General features: G+C 40.8%; 1 long non-coding RNA gene across 1 annotated transcript; it reads left to right on the top strand.

Moving 5' to 3' along the window:
• Window positions 1–213: 213 nt before the first annotated feature.
• Window positions 214–5,423, top strand: LOC144458184 (uncharacterized). Its single transcript, XR_013487744.1, has 3 exons — window positions 214–392; window positions 2,970–3,061; window positions 5,299–5,423. It is a non-coding gene; the product is annotated as an uncharacterized LOC144458184 (long non-coding RNA).
• Window positions 5,424–10,497: the final 5,074 nt, after the last annotated feature.

Raw genomic sequence — 10,497 nt, 5'->3', positions numbered from 1 at the left:
TGAACCCTCCCACACACACCAGAGGCACTGCAGTCCCCTAGTTTCACCAGGCTGGGTGATTGGACTTGAGAGAAATGACTTAAGAGGGAGGAATCCCTACTTTTCTGACATCACAGAACTCCCTCCCCTCTCTTCTGCCTCCTCCCACTGCTCTAGGTGGAGACTAGCCCTGCCCCTACTGTGATGTCACCACACCAGCCCTTCCTACTCTTTACCAAAGTCAGCCCTCTTTGTCTCCAGAAGAGGAGGGGGATGAGGAAGAGGTGAAGAAGGAGGGAGTTCTCCTTTACTCTGAGTCTAGGGGGGGTGGTCTATTAGCAGCTGAAGATCTGCCTGCCCCCGACCCCTGGATCCTAGGAGTTCCTACACTTTTTTATATAGGTGTGTATGAGGTAAGCTACCCTCTCCTCCACTGCTCCTCCTGCTGCCCATCTGCATCCCCCACTTTATATTCTCTTCTGTCTCCTCTTCTTAACCTCCCCCCACCACAAATTGGCTTGTCTTAGGTCCCATGGGAACGCGTGTGGGCATAGGTTGGGGTCATGGCAGTATTAATAGCTTTGTTTATGCATGTGTTGTGTGTGTAGGGAGAATCATGTGTGTCACATTATGTGTGTCTGCATGTATGTATGTGTACATGTGTATACCTGTGTCTGGCTGCTCTTCCAGGGCTGCTCCTGCCTGGGGCTTCCTGTCTCACAAGGCCTGTGTCTGGAGTTCTGGGGTTCTGGGAGCCATGGGGTGGCCTGAAGTGGAAGCCAGCAGGGAGAAGCCTTTGAGCACTCCCTCCTTCCCCTCCTCAGGTGGACTCCTTCCTCCCTCCCATTCTTGGCTTGACCTTGGGGCTGGAGAGAGAAGAGACAGTCTAGAAACTAACCTCCCCTTTCCCTTCCTCATCCTCAGAGGGAGGAGGTTGAATCTTTCCCAGGGATGGGTAGATAAATCTTTTCTGGGAGAGGTGACTTGGTCCTACAGGCAGGCAAATCCTTGATTCACTCTTTTAATTGAGCAGTGCAATTCTGACTATCATTCTGGAGGGCACAAATCTCTTTTACCTTTTCCCCATTCTTCTTAATTCCATTTCAGGTTTCCATAAAGGAATCTAAGTTACAAGAGGCTTCTCATTTGGTGGTTTTGAGTAGCCATTTATTAAAAGCATCCCATTTGGGATATTTAGTTTTCTAAACCAGCTTCAACAAAATATTTCTTAAGGTAATTTATTTTATCCAGGTCAAAAGAACCTCAAGTTGGCTAACGGTGATGGGGTTGTCTTGAGTCAATTTCTGCCAATTAGTTAAATATCTGCAGGTTTGGGACCCATAGTATAGAGACACAACCAACTGCTCTCCCCTTGGGGGGGGTAGCTTCAGCATCTTAGGAAGTTTGGTTACCTATAGGAACTTGGCTAAGATCTTACTTTATTCCAGTATTTTTTTTTTTGCAAAGTAATGTGCACTACCTGGATTAAAAACTGGGGCTTTAAGAAATCAATTCCTTACTAAACTGTAAAACCTGGATTGAGTCAGTCCCAACCAGCAGGTTTTTACTGGTCCCTGCTAGCAAGGTTTTTACTGCTTCCCCTCCAGTGGGGCTCCTGCCCTGTGGTGCCCATTCCTGGGTCTTCACCTGTGGCCATAAACCTCTGAGACAGTCTAGGAACTCTTCCCCTCCCCTTCTTCATATCATGTCTTTTGTTTGGTGTCCCATTTAATTTAATGGTATATTTATTTTTGTTCTGGTTTCAACCAGTACCTGGTGAAAGGGGCATTTCCACATACTTTGTTGTGGAACAGAAAGAGGACACTGTCCCAGAACCTGTGGATCTCTGTGATTTACAGACTGAAAGAATAAAAATGTTTTAATGTGCACTTCTCTCATTATGAGGGATTTGGAGCATTTTGTCATAGGGCTATTGATAGCTTGGATTTCTTCCTTTGAAAACTTGCTGTTCATATCCTTTAACCTATTGGGGAATGGCTGTGAATCTTAGAATTTGGAATCAGTTCCTTTTATATCTTGCATATGCAATAGTCCTTAGAGAACTTTACGGCAAAGATGTTTTCCTCACTTAAGTGTTACCCTTCTCATTTCAACTACATTCAATCTGTTTGGGCAAAAACATTTCAACTTTATAAAAGCAGAATCATCCATTTTATTTTCTGTGATTTTCTCTTTTGCTGTTCAGTCATAACCTCTCCTCCTTGCTCCTCTAATTTGCTATCAATTCCCCCTTTACAGTTAATTCATGTATGCATTTGTAGTTTAATTTGAAAGGTGGCATGAGGGATTGATGTCCTATCAAATGTCTGGCAAACTGGTTTTCTGTTATCCTGTCTGCTTTTTTTTTAATCAAATAGTGGGTCCTCCCTCCCCCACCCTAGCAGTTGCTGTCTTTGGATTTATTAAATGCTAAGTTATTTTATTTGTTCACTTCTGTATATTACATGCCTAATCTTTTGAATTGATCAGCCTCTCAATTTTTAACAAAATCCAATTGTTTTCTGGGAAGCTCTGTTCTGTGGGCGCTGATGTCAGGAAGACTCATTGAGTTCAAATCTGGCCTCACACACTTATTAGCTGTGTGACCCTCAGCAAGTCACTTAACCCTATTTCCCTCAGTTCTTCATCTGTCAAATGAGCTGCAGAAGGAAATGGCAAACCACTGTAGTATCTTTGCCAAGAAAACCTCAAATGTGGTCAAGCAAAGTCAGACAGTACTTAACAACAACAATGTTTTCATAATCACTGATTCGTGGTATAGTTTGAGATCTGCTACTGATAATGACTAACCCAAAACACTTTCTTTCCTCCTTCCCCACCTCCATTATTACCCTTGACATACTTGAACTCTTTTTTAAAAAAAATTATTGATGTTTTCTGTTTCTTACATCACCAGGGTATCCATGTATCCCTCCCTCTCCCCATCCTCCAGAGCTGTGCCATGTAACAAATAGTATTTTTTATTTTAGGGAGGAAAAAAAAAGCAAGCACAGCTGATTGATGCCTTCTGGAAAAGATATACAATGTGTAATACCTGTGGACTTCTCACCTCTTGGATGGGGTAGGGTGATCATGTCTTCTCATGTTTCCTTTTCAGTTCCACTTGTTCTTTAACATTTTGTTACAGGTACTTTTAATTTTTTGCTATGTTATTCTTTCCATTTCAATTGTTGTAATTACCTTGTATATATATATATAGTGTTTTCTTGGGTTTGCTCAATTCATTTTGCATCATGTCACAAAGATCTTCCCATATTTCTCTTTACTCTTCACACATTATTTCATAGAGAAGAGTAGTAGTATTCCATTAAGGTTCCATGCCTCGTTTACCCATTCCCCAGTTGGTGAGCATCTACTTTGTTTCCAATTCACAGCAGTTAAAAAATGCAGTTATAAATATTTTGTGGTATATGGGAACTTTTTTCTTATTTATGGCTCCCTTGGGGTGTGGAGTCTTTGTTCTAAAGATTCGAGAGACATTTTTTTGTTATTTTCTTCACATGATTACAAATTACTTCCCAAAATGGATGTGTCATTTCACAGCTCTAGCAACAAGGCATTAGTGTGTGTATATTCCTACATCCTTGTTGAGGTATTAAAAATATATTTGTGCCATAAAAGGAAATTGATAGGACTCCTTTCTTACCTTTTGTTTCAAATAGTTTATATGGTATTGGAATGAAATGGTTTTTAGATGTTTAGTAGAATTCACTTTTAAATCCATCTAATCCAGGGGATTTTTTTCCTAGGGAGCTCATTTACACCTTGTTCAATTTCTTCTTTTAAGATAGGGTCATTTAAGATTCTATTTCCTTTTCTGTTAATTTGGGCAGCTTATATTTTTATAAGGATTCTTCCGCTTCATGCAAATTGTCAATTTTGCTAGCATATGATTGGGCAAAATAACTCCTAAGCATTGCTTTAGTTTAATCTTCATTGGTTATGCATTTACCCTGTAAAAGGCAGATTTCTAACCCCAATTGAATGTGTAAATTATTCCTTCTTTGAGCCAAATCTTTTGAGAGTAAGATTCAAGCAATGCTGACCCATTCGCTTCTTTCCCTCCATTATAATAGGTCTTCTGCACCTGTAAATGTGATATAATTTACCCCATTCTTCCTCTCCCTATTCTTTTTAATTCCATTTAAAGAGTGTTCACTGAGAGTGAGTGAGGCTGTCATAGCTAGGACATAGTTGAAGTGAGATATCAAGTAAAGATTTCTCATGGCTAAGTAGAGATTTCTCTGTCCCTTACACTCCTATGGAAATCCCAACATTTATCACTGCAGTTTCAGAAGGGGTTTGGACTCTAACCCTAATTCCACCTTCAACTCCAACTGTTAGCTGCATTACTTTCATTCACGGAAGAAGCCCCTATGCTTTCCAGGGTTCTTACTGTGACTATTGATGATATTGAGGTCCTTTCGCAAGGTCAAAATGCTAGACAGACTTTTGCAGCTGCAAGAATAAAAGTGGTCCTCAGACCCAAGGCACAGCCCTTTTTATCATGTCTACTTAGGCAGATACATATGGTGTTTTGCTCTGTAAAAACTGTATTTTTCCATCTCAAATGGGATAAAATTGTGTTAGCAGGAAAGGGGAATGGAAGGGTCAAAAGATGTAGCAAGGCTGGGTCAGTTTCCAAGATATTATAGGTCTTCAATCTCTTGGTCTGTGGATGCCCAAATTTTCAAAACGGTTCTGCATTTTTCATTCCTGAAATAGTTTATTTTTTGCCAAAGATTCAGACTCCATCTGGTGGACCAATTACACTTGGCAACAATAAGGCTAGAAAAAAAAGATTGCCACAAGCCATTTCTCTTGGTGAAGACATTTGTCAAGGGTGAGTTTTGGAAAGGGAATCATGACTGGCAACTAACAAAGATGCTTCTGGATAGACAGATGAAATTCTTCAGCTGCATCCATAAGGGATCTTTTCTGAAGTGTTTGTGCCAAAATGAAGCATCGTTCCAGTCATAGAGATAATAATGATGGTGGTGATCAAAAGGAGGAGGATGTGGTCATGTGAGTGTCTTGTGATTTTTGAACTTCCTTTTGACAATGCATTGCCCTGGCCAGTTCATGAGATAAGAGCCATTACTCCCCAAATCTGACAACCAGTTATCTGAGGCTGAGTTTGTCAAAGTGAACCAGGTTGCCACAGCTAAGTTAGAGCTGAAGTGAGATTTGAAGTCAAAACTTCCAGTATGCAAGCACAGATGAGCTTGTATCCACTTGCACACTTCCCAAGTTGAAACTATCTTAACTCTTCTACTCCTTTTCCTGTCATCTCTTCAGGTCTGGCCATGCCATTTTCTTCAAGGTCCACAAGGCAAGTGTGATGACACCCATCAGTTCCATTGATGAGCCCATGGAGAGAAATGAGGCCAGCAACATGTTCTACACACAAATAGAGACCAGCTCAGAGGTATGAATGGATAGCCCTTGTCTTCTAACATAGTCCTGGCCAGTGAGAATCTTACATGTCGAGTGCTCGTTCCACATTCTTGGCATTTTTTTAGGCCTTATCCTATCCCTTATGCTCAATTCTACTGAATTGCTGCTGGCCCAAGGCTCCTTGCAAAAGACAAGCACATGAACAGATCTGGTGTCAGTTACGGCATCAAATTGACAGGCAGTTACTACATCATTTTGCCTGGTCTTTGACATTTATCATTACTAGGACTTTTCACCATGGTTTATGTGGCAGTAGGGTCTTTCCCCTGGAGCAATTGAACACAAAAATGGTAAAGCCATATTTGAAAATAACTTTCATGTTTTCATTTTGATTTTGGAAGAAACTTCTGTAGGTTGAATTTTGAAGGGCTCTTAGATGCTGGCAACAAAAATCTCTGCAAGGTTTGTTTGAATCATGCTGATGGAGTGTAAATTTTTTTTGGGGGGGAATTATTCAATGCCAACATGGTTCAGGGGCAATGAGTTTAATTAAAAGCCTGAGAGACAGTTTTTGTGTAACTAAAAATCAATTGATTGATTAGGCTAGCTGATAATCAATAAATTGATCATCAGTGGTCTCTCTTCATATCCAAAGACAAAACCATGTAGATCTCTGAATGCTTAAATACCTTTGGAAAAAGAGATGCTCCTGACTGATGAAAGTCAATGCTGATTGGTGAACAATTAATGAGGAGGCTGAGAACATGGCTTGATCATGAGACAAAACAGTGTGGACAAAAGAATTTATCTCTACCCATACCACTTTAGTTGGTTTTCTCCTTCACTGGCTGGGTTACCCTCAACCTCGATGGGGGCTGCAAGGGCATACACTTCATGTCCTAGGGCTGAAATTCACCTAGATTACATTCTGTTTGCACCTTGTAGAAGTAAGATCTTCTAGTTGACTGAGGTCCTGCCCAGGATCAAGGCACATGTTCCCTGAGGATTTGAAAATCTCATTTGTCAACAATGTTCTTCAGGTACTGACTGACCTACAAGGGTTGGTCCCTGAAGGGGAAAAGAAATAGCCTTAATCTTAATTTAATAATTAGCTATTAATATAATAGAAAAAATCACTTATCTCAGTAAGACGACGAGATTTGGAAGTAAAAAAAGCTGGATTGAAATCTAAGCCCTGCTACCAAGGACAAGAACTATGGCTGTAGCCTCATTATCAGATTGTGTGTATGCCCTGGATTACTGATTTTTTTTTTTTTACTAGTGATGGAGAGGGTAGTTAGGTGATGCAGTGGATAGAACATCAGACTTTGATCCAGGAAGATCTGAGTTCAAATCTCACCTTAGACACTTGGCCTCAGTTCCTTATCTGTAAAATGAGAACACACTGGAGAAGGAAAAAGGAAACCAGTACAATATCTTTGTTAAGAAAACCCCATGGATAAAAGTCCTTGGCATCACATAAAATCAGGCATGACTGAGCGAATGAATAATGACAAGCCCTGGGCAAATATTTACCTGAATGCTTGATTTCACACTGGCAAAGTCTTACTTGAACTTTATATTTCTCCTAATTTCCTTCAATATAAAAGTCAATCTCTTTTTTTGCATTTATTTCCTCAAAATTTTTGACTCCTTTGGTTGGGCAACATTGAAACTTTATCCACCTAACCACATTGGAGGATAAAATCAGCTCAATGCTGTCACCACTACTATGAAGGCTTATCCTGTAGGAAATGACTTTTGATATGATGAAGATATTTGATAGATAATTTTGATGTTGATGATTTAGTCTGAATTCATATTGACACTGAAATAATTCAGTACTTCCTTCATTTCATGAGTTTTGCATTTTGTTTTGTTCCATTCTGCATACTTAACAAGGAAGGAGCTGTAAAATAGGCTAAAATTCAATTTAAATGAGTCAGAGGTTTGGACACAAGATGACAGATTTGGGGGCAGCTAGGTGGTACAGTGGATAGAACATTAGCCCTGAAATCAGGAGGACCTGAGTTCAAGTCTGGCCTCAGACCAAACACTTGACACTTACTAGCTGTGTGACCCTGGGCAAGTCACTTAACCCCAATTGCCTTAAAAAAAAAAAACACGACAGACTTAAAGTGTAATATATGCAATAGCTACAAGACAGGGATCTCAATTGTATAATATAGTGCTCTCTCCTCTGAAACTGTTATTACAATGCAATATTCCATCTGTTTACAAGAAGGCACCAAAAATTGTTAAAGTCTGCAATGTCGATTTTGACCATTAGATGTCACCAAAGACCGTAATATAATAATCTTCAATAGACCTTTCTTTTCACCACCAGATGTCAGGAAAAGACTGTAACCTAATCTTCGATGGTACTAAATTGGTCAAAAAACATATATTAAAAGCCTACTGTATACCATACTCTGCTCTGGGTGCTAAGAGTCCAAAGACAAAAAAGGAAACAGTTGCTGCCTTCAGAGAAAAGTAGATCCTATTGATGGAGACCAATTCTGTATGAGAAATACAAAACTCAGTAAGCCTGGACCTGAAAAATAGGAGGAAGACAAGTCTCACCACTCCTTTCCAGAGGTGAAAGGTCCACAGGGATGGCAGCATGAATTTACTTTCTGACATTTTCCATATATTAATTCATTTTACTCAATTTTTCTTTATTTTTTTTTCTTCTGTAGGATGGTTCTTTATATATTTTTGTTATGCTGTCCTTTTTCAGTAGTGTCAGACTCTTTATGACCCTATTTGGGGTTTTCTTGGCAGTGATAGTGGAGTGGTTTGTCATTTCCTTCTCTGGTTCATTTTACAGATAAGGACTTTCCCAGGTCACATAGCTAGTAAATATCTGAGGCCAGATTTGAACTCAGATCTTGCTGACTCTGGGCCCAGAGTTCTATCCACTGAGCCACCTAGCTGCCCTGATCGCTATAAGGATCTATAGACATATGAACCATCTATTGGTCAAGGCTCTTAGAGTGACTGGGAGGGAGCAAGAGGGCTGAGCTTTCATGCAGACCCTTTCTTCCAGCAGCACTGACTGATAATTCCTTTGCCATTTTCTCATCCAGGCCCCTGACACTCTTATGTACTAACCTCTTTCAGCCTCAGTTTCCTCATCTCTAAAATGGGAATGATCCTGGCATTCCCTACCTAACAGGGCTTTTTTAAAGAAAGCACTATCCATCTGTGAGCTGTACAGAAATGTGAGTTGTTCTATCATTATTATTATCTCAAGGGATCTCTGTCCTAGAAAAAAGAGAGAAAGGAGAGGGTGGAAACTAAGAGGAAGCCTGTGCAAGGACCAGGAATGGCCAAAAAGTGAGTACCCCAAGTACAGAAAATCCCAGGAAACACTAGGCATGAGGGGAGGCTGAGCTCTAGGAAGGAGAACTTTCAAAGTGAGGTGGGACAGGAAGCCTGAAGTCTGGGCCAGCAAGAGAGGGGCAGGGGCAGGTGGGAATGGGAGGAAGAGAGGTGAGAAGGGATTTCACATACACATTTCACAAAGAAAGGAGCCAGAAAGATATGGAGAAAAAAGCCTGCCTCAACTAGAGGGGGAACATTGGTGCTACTCCAAGGCCCTTGGGGACAGAGAGCCTGCAGACATTAAACAAATGGCATCCCTCTAAGATCAGAAAGACAGAAAGGAGATCTGGCAACTAGGAGATCTTGAAGACATTGTAGAAAAAGGGCCCTACCTAAGACACAATGAATCCTCTTTATGATATCCCTGACAAGAGGCCATCCAATCTCTACTTGGAGTACTTCAATAATGGGGAACTCACTACCTCCCAAACTAGGTCATCCCATTTTGTTTCTTTTCTTTTTTCTTTTCTTTTCTTTTCTTTTCTTTTCTTTTCTTTTCTTTTCTTTTCTTTTCTTTTCTTTTCTTTTCTTTTCTTTTCTTTTCTTTTCTTTTCTTTTCTTTTCTTTTCTTTTCTATTTTTTTTAAGCTAGGCAATGAGGTTAAGTGACTTGCCCAGGGTCACACAGCTAGTGTTACATGTCTGAGGCCAGATTTGAACTCAGGTCCTCCTGACTTCAGGGCCGGTGCTCTATCCACTGCGCCACCTAGCTGCCCCCATCCTATTTTGTTAAGTTTGGTTTTTCATTATGTTAACACAAACCTGAATCCTTGTAATCAATGCGTTGATCAATCTCAGAAGTATTTATTGAGCACCTACTATGTGCCAGGAGCTTTATCTTTACCTTTTATTCTAGGTTTCTATTCTGAATCCACAACAAAGTCTAATCCCTTTGCCCTATGACAGTCCTTCAGATATATGAACACAGCTACCACTGCCTCCACTGTCTTCTCTTTTCAGAGTGAAATAACACTCACTTATAGATTCCTGGAGTTTAGAGCTATCAGCGTACAATCCCCTCTGCTTAAACTAGAGGAAACAGGCCTAAAGAGGCAGTTCAATGACTTGCTCAGGGTCACACAAGCTGTCAGGAGTTCCAGTTGGGGTCCTGACTCTACATTCATTCTACATACATCCTTCTACCACATGACCTTGCTCTTTTCACCTGTTCCTCACAGTGTGAGGTTTCCAGGCCCCTTACCATCCCTGTCTGTTAATGTCCTCCCTAAATGTGGATCCCAGAAGTAAACGTGATATTCTAGGTGTGATTGGACCAGGACCACAGAGAATTCCTTTGATTCTTGGCATGATGATTTTATCCAGCCCTGTGATATTACTAGTGTGGGGGCACTCCAGCTTTGAAAACACTGCTGCTTATGTCAATCGGTCAGGGATTACAGAGTTGTGTGGGACACAGAGGGGTTAAATGATTTGCTTATGGTCACATGGCCAAGCCAGTAGGTAGAACTTGGAGCCAGGTCTTCCTGACTTCCAGATTGGACCTCTATTGTCTACCTCAGGCTCCATTGCATGCTTGTATTAATGCAACCTGAAATCACTTTAGCTAAGACAGCTACATGGCTAGGCAAGGAGCACTGGAGAAACAGACAACAAGCACACACACACACACACACACACACACACACACACACACACACATCCACCCTTCTCCTGGTGGACAAGCAAGGAAGAGAGGGGTCAGAGCTCCAAATTT

Source organism: Phascolarctos cinereus, unplaced genomic scaffold (assembly GCF_003287225.1).
Source record: "Phascolarctos cinereus isolate Bilbo 61053 unplaced genomic scaffold, phaCin_HiC Scaffold_6;HRSCAF=336, whole genome shotgun sequence".
NCBI classification, from domain to species: Eukaryota; Metazoa; Chordata; class Mammalia; order Diprotodontia; family Phascolarctidae; genus Phascolarctos; species Phascolarctos cinereus.
Note: the sequence above shows the minus strand (reverse complement) of the source record. Positions and strands in the feature narration are given on the sequence as shown.